Source organism: Canis lupus, chromosome 4, assembly GCF_011100685.1.
Source record: "Canis lupus familiaris isolate Mischka breed German Shepherd chromosome 4, alternate assembly UU_Cfam_GSD_1.0, whole genome shotgun sequence".
Lineage (NCBI taxonomy): Eukaryota > Metazoa > Chordata > Mammalia > Carnivora > Canidae > Canis > Canis lupus.
In genome coordinates this window covers 66,879,453-66,890,321 of record NC_049225.1, presented here as the reverse complement: position 1 = coordinate 66,890,321, position 10,869 = coordinate 66,879,453, and the positions used below count along the sequence as shown (strand labels likewise).

Genomic DNA, 10,869 nt, shown 5'->3' with positions numbered 1-10,869 from the left:
AGTTAGGAGAGAACCAGAATTCCTAATAGTTGCAATGAAAATACTCTCTTAAAGATTTTTAAATGTATGTACATACAGGTGCTATGACTTTATAAGTGTGAAAATATCCTCGGCCCTGGTTATTAATCAGAATCATCCATGGAACTTTAAAGAAAATGCAGAGATCAGGGTTCTGTACCAAATCTGTACCTGAACTAAGGTTCCTGAATCCATATTTTAAAAAATAATTGATAGCTACGGATTTAGGAAATTACTGAATTATTATTTTAAAATATTTTATTTATTCATGAGAGAGAGAGAGAGAGAGGCAGAGACCTAGGCAGAGGGAGAAGCAGGCTCCATGCAGGGAGCCTGATGTAGGACTCAATCCCGGGTCCCCAGGATCATGCCCTGGGTCAAAAGCGGTGCTAAACCACTGAGCCACCCAGGCTGCCCAAGAAATTACTGGATTAGATGCAGTCTGGTGTAGAATATAGATCAGTAGCATTGGTATCACCTGGGAGCTGGTTAGAAATGCAGAGTCCTAGGGTCCCACCCTAGAACTACTACATTAGAATCTATAGTTCAGCAATATTCCTAGTGATTGTTTTCAAGTTCCAGAGGCTTGGTCTGGGGGAGACAAACCACGCTGGGATTCAGGGTACTCCTATACTATATCTCTGTTACTCACCAGCTTATAGAAGCCATTTATCCTCCGTGAGTCTATTTCTCCAGCTAAATGAAAAGATATAATTATACCTGTCCAACTTACCCTAGGACTGTTGTAAGGATATGAAATGGAATATGGAAAATATGTGGAAGTACTTCAAAAGATTAAAAGTGCACTGTTTATATAAATTGATACTCTAATGTGGTCAATAGAACCACAGATTTGTAGAGCTACTTGGCTCTTCAATTTATTCCACCTCTATATTTTTTTAGCCACATCCTTGATTGCTACATGGTTAACCCCCACTCACATTTGTTTAGCCTCCTACTAAAAATGCCCAAAGGTAGCATTACTCTTTTCTTACATTTTTAAGTCATAAGGAAGTAAGTAAGAAATTCAAGTGAAAGAATAGCTCATTTAGTATCTGTGGAGTGTCTGGTAATATGCTGCATTCATGAATATAACTCCATATATAAAATTTTGCAAATTAAGGATTTCAGTAAAGCCACTTTGGCATTATGAGTCCTATAGTCTCTTGTGTCATGGATAATTAATGTTTAATTCATAGTTTCTTGATTAATGGGTCATCTTCTTGTGATAAACTGCTTTGTGCCATTAGGTGATTTTAGTACTGGAGGTCTGTCTTTTGTGTCAAGGAAAATATAAGTATATTCTTTAGAACTTGTCTGGGGTCTGTCCTCCAACCTCCTTTGCTCCATTGTGACACCTAATGCTATTTGGAATCTCCTGACTTTCTGTGCCACATTTTTATCCCCAGCTCCTCCCAAGATGTCCTCTTCTCTCTCTATGAGGCTTAACACTCCCTAAATACAAGCCCAGATTTGTCTCTAACTCCACTCCTCACTTCTGACTACTGAGCCAGTTATAATCCCAAGACTCTCTTCTATTATGTCTGTGTGTGGGTCAGAGTATCTTTCTGCTTGTACTTGATGTTCTGCAGTGTTTCTTGGTAACTGCTGTGCTGGATGCTAATTCTTTTTTTAAAAAAAGATTTTATTTATTTATTCATGAGAGAGACACAGAGAGAGGCAAACACAGGCCGAGAAGAAGCAGGCTCCTGTTAAGAGCCTGATGGGGGACTTGATCCCAGATCCCGGGATCACACCCTGGGCCAAAGGCAGATGCTCAACCACTGAGCCACCCAGGCGTGCCTGGATGCTAATTCTAATAAAGCCTCTTTTATCTCTTCTCTCATAGCATTTTCTTTTTTCTCTTTCTTCTCTCTTTCTTTTATTTTTTTTTTGTGTGTGTTGTTTTTTTTGTATTGTTTTTGTATTTTCCCCCACTTGAAGTTGTATACCTTCCTTGCTCCATGTATCTCAGCTTATGCTTTTATCCTTTCTATTGTTTCTCTCCTCCTTCTGCAAATTCACTTCTCTTTTTTATTTTATTGTGCTCTTTTACCATCTTTCACACTTAGATTCACTATTTTTCCCTTCTGGCTAATGTCTATCTCTAATTTAAGGCTGTGTACTTTCTGGACATCTGTTACTATGGGCAGACATTGGGCAAATAAAATGTTTGAACTCATCATTGATAAGTTTCTCACTGTCATTTCCTGGATGGTGGGGAACTATTGAACTCCATTAAGAGTTCATTGTCAATCTGGAGGATATAGGTCCTTGAGTGCAACTAGAAAGTCAGTAATGAGGAAGTAAAACTAATCCAGGTTATGTGATGTTTCCTGTGAAGATTTCTTGTCAAAAAGTAGGACCAATGAGTCAGACATCTTTAGGACTTTGAGAAACTGTAAAAATGCTTTTAGTTCATGCCTCCGTATGGCCTCTATTACACATAGGTTTACATGTAGGATACACACACGGCATTTCTAGCAGAGATTTTATTTATATATGTACAAACTCAGATTATAGTTTACAAATCTTATTTTTTAGTTACATAGCCATGGGCTGATACCCACCAATAGTGTCAGCTTACAACTCAAATGGTAACAAATTATTATTTATATCATTTGATTTAAATTTCTGTTGGTAAAATTTCATGAGGTCCTTCTTATACACGTTATTCACCATCTTATTAGTGCTTAGAAGGAGTAGGAAATCTAAGCAGCAATCATAAGGAGTCTCAATTATTGAAAGATTTGAGAATTGAAATTAAAATAACCGAATAAAAGGCAGGTACATGCCTAGAATCCCACAAGGTTTTGGTCACTTGCCTGTGCATTTTATTTTAAAGTGTGAGTAGCTTTTGTGCAGCTATTTTCAAGAAATGTTTTAATACTAAAAATGTGCCAGCTAGTTCTGAAATTTTTACTGTCTATGACCTTGCTATCCATCTTTCATGTATATGGGGATTTTTCTTTCTGTTGTGTTGTTGTTCTTTTCCTCCTCTTCCTCCTCCTTCCTCCCTTCCTCTTCTTTCTTTCCTCCTTGTCCTCTTCTTCTTCTTCTTGATTTTTCTTCCTTTCTGGACTAGATTGTTGTAGCTCATCGCACCCATCTCTATTTCCTGGTGTTCACATCCTGGTATATTTTCCTCCCATGTAGAACAGAGATAATTTTTGTAACCTATAGAATATTATGGAAATGGTGGCTTCTAAATGTGACTTCTAAAGCTAAGTGATAAGACATTGTGGCTTCCCCTTGATTTCCTGCTTCCTTAAATGACTTGGTTTTGGGAAAGCCAGCTGCCATTTTGTAAGGACACTCAAGAAGCCCAATGGAAACCCTATGTGCAAGAACCTGATGCTTCCTGCCAATAACCAGTGAGGAACTGAGGCCTCTTGCCAGTAAGCATGAAAGAGTGAGAAATTTTGGAAGCAGATCCTACAACCCCAGCCAAGCACTCAGATGACTATAGCCCTGGCTGTCATCTTGCATGTAATCTCATGAGAGAACCTGAGCCAGAACCACTCAGTGAAGCCACCCCTGAATTTCTGGCCTACCAAAACTGTAAGAAAATAAATGTCTGCTATTTAAAGCAGCCACGTTTGGGAGTAATTTATTATATAGCAATATATAATTAATGCATATGTACTCTACCACCAATGGGAAGATCTCTAATCCAGATGATATTAAATTAATACAAGTCCCAAATCAACCTGCTAAAGAAATTAGGTCTAGTTTATATTTTTATGTGTATCAAATAAAATCACTGTTCCTTCATTTTATATATGAAGATAATTTAAATTAAAAATAAATGATAATGCTATAAATTGAGTAGAAGAATTTAAAAGTCATAAATACAAAGGCTATTTTTTGAAGGCTTTAATAATAGAAATAGTTATTGTTTCTCTAAATAACCAGAAATTAATAATCTCTCTTCAAGTTGGCAATTTTTATATATATTAAAGAAACTAGAATAACATATAATTAAGTGCCACTTGCCAATATTTTCCAGTTCTGTGTAAAGTTAACTGAACATATAAAACATATTTTCTCCTGCTGTTGACTTTTTATTGTCCTGGGCTGTAGTAAATGCAAGGCTGCTTTGCTTAAGGGTATAATTTTGTGCAGGAAACCACAATAAGGTCTGGGAATAATTGCCACAAGGACTAAGATTAAAAGATAACGTTAGCAAAAATCTTTCGACATTTCTATCAAAGTCTGTACTCTAGAAGAAAAATTCCAATTATTTCTTCAATGATGAAATCAATATTAGAGAAAATGCTGTTGCAGATTTCATTTTGTTGTATAGTCCAGTGACTTTTCTACCTTCCTATCTGTTCTTACTTTAGAAAAAATTTAGAATATTAAATCTTTTGGGAGCAAAGTTCCACTTAATTTTAAAATGAAGTAGTCTTATCCTTAAGAAAGAAAAAAATTTAAATTTCCAGTTTTCTGTAGCTCTAAATATTTCTGTCATGCTTGGCCCTTACCCCAGTCCTCCCACAAAATCAATCACCTCATTCCATTTTTCTTGATAATATTATGGGAAGTAAAATAAATTTGGTCCAAACAGTATGTTGTTATTATGAAAAGATTCTGGTTCTTTCCTGGGGTACCATGCAGTGGCCCTGAAGGCAGTCCTGAGTTGGTTTTTGTGATCCTAGATCTCCCTAAATCAAGGTCCATGGGGTCCAGAGAGAGCATATAAAGCCCAGAGAATATCTTTCTGCATTTTATTTTAGAATGCTGAAGTTAGTGTAAGGATTTTTGTAATGTACCTTAAAGTGTCTGTAGTTATAAACTTTAATTCAGTTGTGCTGGAGATCTTTGAGGAATTATACTATGGTCTTTTCCTCATCTGTATCTTTAGCTCAATATAACCTCCTAGTCAAAGTGCGGAATGTACTTTTCTTACATTCTCATAGACAGCTTGCTTCTTACATCCTACATGGCTGGTCTTGGGACAGTTCACTATCAACTTCATTGACACTTTTATTTGGAGGTTTTATTAGATCCCAGGGAGGCAAGATCCAAAGACAGCTCCTGTGGCTAGTTTCTTATCAGAAAACTTACCCTGAATATTACAAAACAAGTTAATGTGAGAGAAATAGGAGGGAAAAAAGCCTGGTTTCAAAATAAAAACAAAGCATTTTTCTTTCCCCAAAATATTTGTTGGGCATACTACAGGCATGGAGCTCATGCCACATGCAGAGAAGGCATTTTAAGACTTATTTTAAATAGACATTCAACTCCCTGAACTAATATAGATGTAAATGGTAAATAAGAATGCAGTATATTAAGGCTTTTTTTGGTTTGTTTTTCCAGAGGAGCCCTCAGCCTTTATTGTGTAATTGTTACTAGAAAGATATCATGCTGTAATATGCAAAGTCAATGACAAAGACCCAAATTATTGGAAGGCTTTGATTCACAAGGTTTCTATTTCAACATGTGAATCCATACTTATTTGAATAGGTCTGCAAGTAAAAGATGACTTGATCACCATCTTGAAAATTCACTTTCCTTGTTCTGATTTTGTACAGAAAATGTTGGTGTTGAATAGAAAAATAGCAAACAGTAATTTCAGCTGGTTGAAATCCAAAGCTCTGTTTTCCACAGACACATAAAATTAGTTGAGAGTAGCCAACATTCTGGCCTGTACTGCGGTCTGGGTGTGCTGTGTCGGCTTCTGTTACTACATCCTGTCTGCAAACCAGGTGCACAAAACATCGTAAGGAAGTGAAGTCTGGTTGTTGGTAATTAATGGAGTTATTTGGGAATGAAAGTCAAAGCAGTAACAATATATTATGCTGGAGAGTGTTAGAGAAGTTTTCCTGAAGCAAGAATGGAATCTTGCAAAGGAAAGCTTCTAATCTCAGTGAACTAGGATATTCTTACACTTATTAAAATTCAATGTCTGATTATCAACCCTTGCTTAAAGAAGAGGAGATGGGGGAAAAAAGATTTTTATGGGGTGGATAAAATGTTCCCTATAAAGCAAATATGGCAAAGCTACTCATTGTGATGAACTGTGAAAATAATGGCCTACTAAATATCTTACTGTGCTGAGGAGCTAATTTAATGCTGTGTTACATCTCACTTCTCAAATTGTGTGTCCTCTAGTTAAGTATGGTATATGATTGGTGCTGGAATCTAGATTTTATGTTGTCCCATATTTGAAATTATTTTCTAAAAAAAAAAAGAAATTATTTTCTCTAGATACAATCATGATTTAAATGATATTTAATGATGGAAATGTTACTGCTTACTTGGAAAAAATGGAAAGGGGTCATAGTAGAAGGTTATAGATGACAGATAATCATGATGTATGCTGAATAACCATAAGTAAATAATTTTTATTTTATAAAAAGGGAAATATCCTATGAACTAATGAGAATTTTTGGAGAGTTTAGTGATCATATGTTCATATAATAATTCTTAGCTTCTTGTTTCAAAGAAAATTGAGGGATGATAACTCCATTAATGCAAGAAAGTTATCCTGTTTGCATCCAAAGTCAAATTTCTAAAGAGGAAATAAAAGCACAAGCAAAACAAAACAACAAGGTAACTTTCTTACATATTAGAAAAATGTCATCTTTTTCTATATATTATTATCATTTTAAAGATTTTATTTATTTATTCATGAAAGACACAGAGAGAGAGAGGGGGAGGGAGAGAGAGAGAGGCAGAGACACAGGCAGAGGGAGAAGCAGGCTCCATGCAGGGAGCCTGACATGGGACTAGATCCCGGGTCTCCAGGATCATGCCCTGGGCCAAAGGCAGATGCTAAACCACTGAGCCATCCAGGGATTCCCTTTTTCTATATATTAAATGTGGAGTCAAATTTCTCACTGTATCAGACAGACATCAATCAATTAACAAATACCTATCAATCACTACTAGATCTTCAACATTGGACCAGACGGAGCTACTCTGATTTGTAACAGAGTCATCTGGATGATTTCTAAATTCAGAGGGTGACAAGGTCCCAGAACCTTGTTGCTAACCTTGTTTGAGTTTCATTTTTCTGGATGTATTTTCCTAAAGAAGTGAAACACCTAAGTCTTTCTACAGAGGGGGAAGAGATTACTGTATAGTTCAAGAGACTAGACCTTTACACAGAAAGTAAAGCAGCAAGTAATTGATGACAATTGTAATTCTCCTCAGTTAATGAATATCACCTCTTATGTTTGCATGGAGCAGCACGTAGATGATTAAAATTCAGTCGATCAGTTAGAAATGACATATCATTTGCCTAGACTACTGATGCTAAGTTTTTTCTTGTGGTAGGCTCTTTTTAAATTTGATGGCTATTTGAAACTTTTTCAAAAAGAATATGTTTTGAATTATTGTATGTAATTGGAAAAGTGAAAAAGATTCCAACTATGTACCTTCAAATTATGAAATATATAAAATATATACAACCAAACTATAGATATCTACTTTTAAACATGTTTTCTTGGGGAAAGTGGAGGCACAGTTCTTTGGTTTTGTTGATGGATGATAATTGAAGTCAAAATGTTTGATAAAATTACTTATGGGAAGTGTTTAGAAAACAAAGAAGAATGGAAGAAAGCAACACTGAAAGACACAATTAGGGGAGAATGGAAGAAGAAAACCTAATGAGGGAGAATAAGAATCAATAGTCAAAGAGAAGAGATGCCATAAGTGTATTATGACAGTATTATTCAGGTCAGGTAAGATAGAGAGCAACCATGTGGTTGAGTATTTAAGAGGAGTAGAAGTAAAGTTCTTAGGACTTCAGGATCTATAAAACTAGGAATTCTGGTGGGGTTTTTTGGTATGGATTTTAGAGTTCTCTAGGGTAATAGCAAGGGAAAGTATGTAAAAAATGACTGGTCAGGAGTGATTTGTCCCAGGTGAGTGAAGTTTTAGGAAGTGATAGATGATCATGTTAAGTAAAAGTGGCAGCTTGGTTCTGACATGCAGGATTAAGCCCAGAAGTGTCACAGTTGTGCTCTCACATTTTTAATGATCATCATAGAAAAATGCTATTAAATGGATATACCATGTGATATTCGTCAGAAAGAAAATTATAAATAGGGTATTTCACATTATCTCTTATTAAGAGACTTGAATAGTGACATAATTTAGAAATGTTTTAAGATCTAAAGATCTAAGGGAAGAGGCTGTTAATACTGGCTACATATTATAATCATTCCAGAGAGTAAAAAAAACACAAATTCCTTTCAACAACCCAGTTCAATTGAATTTTAAAAGCCCCCTAAGACTTCTGGCTTTAGTTTTGACATGTAAAGAGCTTATAAGTCATCATTCCTGTCCTTATAAGAAAAATATTGGAATAAACTAAAAATCAATGATTTTTGTTGAACTTATCAGAAAACTGAAGTCATAGGGAAAATCACTCTCCCTAAATGTAGAGAGATTGATGAATCTAGAGAGTACAGCCAAGCAGGATCTCTCTCTCTCTTTCTCTCTCTCTCTCATTCTCTCTCTCTCTCACACACACACACACACACACACACGCACGGGCAAATCCTATTCAAACTTCAGAAAATCAAAGGCTGAAAGAAAATGTTAAGTCACAGGGAATGAAACACTTTACCTATGGAGAAACAGGATAAGAATTACAGCAGACTTCTCATCAAAAACCATTCAAGCAAGGACAAAGTGGAATGAATTATTTAAAGTGTTGAAAGAAAAACTCATGGGGTGCCTGGGTGGTTCAGTGGTTGAGCATCTGCCTTTGGTTCAGGTCACGATCCCGGGGTCCTGACATCCAGTCCTGCATCAGGCTCTCCACAGGGAGCCTGCTTCTCCCTCTGCCTATGTCTCTGCCTCTCTGTGTCTCTCATGAATAAATAAATACAATCTTAAAAGAAAAGAAAACTCACTAATCTAGAATTCTATATCCAGCAAAATTATCCCTCAGTAGTAAAGGAAGAATAAAAGTTCCTTAAATGTTTAATTTTTTTATTGTTTTTTAAAAAAATATTTAAGAGAGAGAGAGAGAGCAGATGTGTGAACAGAGAGGAGGGGCTGAAGGAGACGGAGAAGCAGACTTCCCACTGAGCAGGGAACCCAGCATGGGATTGGTTCCCAGGATCCTGAGATCACAACCTGAGCTAAAGGGAGATGCTTAACTGACTGAGCCACCCAGATGCCCCTTAAATTTTTAAAATCATAGCCCCTTAAGTGTTTTTAATTGAGAACCACTGGTTAAGATAAAGGTGGCTCAGATTGCACAGATATATAGAATGATTCATATAGTTTTAGTAAAAAATTATTAACTTATAATTTTTCCACAGTCCTTCCTCTTTCACAAACCAATAAGGATGATTCTGGCTTTATGAACCCAGATTTTTCCCTCTCCTTCCCTTAAAATTTTTTTTTAAATTTATTTTTATTGGTGGCACAGCAATTTAGCACCACCTGCAGCCCGGGGTATGACTGGAGACCTGGGATCGAGTCCCACATCAGGCTCCCTGCATGGAGCCTGCTTCTCCCTCTGCCTGTGTCTCTGCCTCTCTCTCTGTGTTTCTCATGAATAAATAAATAAAATCTTAAAAAAATAAAAAATAAAATTTATTTTTATTTAAAAAAGGTCTTTTTTTTTTTTTTTTAATTTTCCAGGTCCTGCATCCCTAGGACCTGAAACTGAGAGCCACAATCATCCAGCCCTGTGCCACTGGAGCTACTATAGCACTAGAATGGAGCCTGTTAGCTGTAGCCAGTCTAACAGACCACAAACAGTGCCTCATCCCATTCTCTTTGGGAGCATCTACCTAACAGAGAGTGAAAGAAAGAGAAGGTGGAGAACAAGGCTGATTCAAGGTCCCCAGAAGAATTTTTAACATGTTTTCTTTCTCTCACATTTTTTAGAGAGAAATCAGAATAAAATTATAGGTAGCATATGATGAAAACTTATGGGCAAAGGAAGGAAGTTTTTAAATAAGTGTTACTTTGGAATATATCACCCAATTATGTTTGAATGATATAAGCATATAATTGAGTTACCTTTCTTTTTTAAAGATCTTTTTTTTAAGGTGCCCCTTGAGTTACCTTTAATTGTTCTGTGTTCTGTCTCTGCTCTAACCCTAAACAGGTGGCTTATGGCTTCAGTAAGTAGTAGAGACATCTCTCATGGATTCTTATAAGATTTTCTTCAATTTGTTGAAACCATCATATGCTAATTGAGATTTCCACAATCATACAGTTGATATGGATGGAAGTTTTTAAAGTATGAATTTTGATAGGTTCAGGGAGGCTTCTACTTGTTTTGGCAAGGGCATGGCAAGAATATGTCTTGGGAATGGCTGCTTCACACTACTTGACATATGATCTGCAACATATATAGTGCTAGATTAATTGGACCACAGAAAGAAGTCCTGGATCCAGTTTTTGTACAAGTTTATCTGAAAGCTAAAAATGTGACTTGAGCTTCAGTGGGTCAAAAATAGAATAATTTCAGCAACCAGTCAGGCATTGTTTCTTTCTGTTCCCCTTTTATTCCCTTTTATTTGATTTTATTTTCTTCCAAAAGAAGATAATGGATAGGTTGTAGGATTATGGAAGGCCTCTGGCATATTTATGTTCAGGATTTGTAACTGATTTGGTCTTCTGTTTGCTTCTCTTTTTTGAAGAGGAGATTGAAGAGACAAAAAAACTGAACTCATTATGTGGTGATAAAGCTTTCTCTTTGACTTTTTCTTTCCCCAGGCTATTAAGCTAGTGACAGGCTGAGGGATAGGGGCTTCAGGCAGAAATGGTATAGCACTAGAGTGAAATATATTGTGGTCTTGAGCCCTTAATCCAGATGAAACTTCTTTCTCTCATCACTCAGTGTATAGAATTGGAGGAATCCAGGAAATCTGG

General features: G+C 36.2%; 1 long non-coding RNA gene and 1 pseudogene across 1 annotated transcript; one reads left to right on the top strand and one right to left on the bottom strand.

Moving 5' to 3' along the window:
* Window positions 1-588: 588 nt before the first annotated feature.
* On the top strand, window positions 589-10,016 carry LOC102151954. The gene is made up of 3 exons (XR_005358498.1): window positions 589-696; window positions 6,470-6,576; window positions 9,628-10,016. It is a non-coding gene; the product is annotated as an uncharacterized LOC102151954 (long non-coding RNA).
* On the bottom strand, window positions 9,631-9,752 carry LOC119871704 (annotated as a pseudogene).
* Window positions 10,017-10,869: the final 853 nt, after the last annotated feature.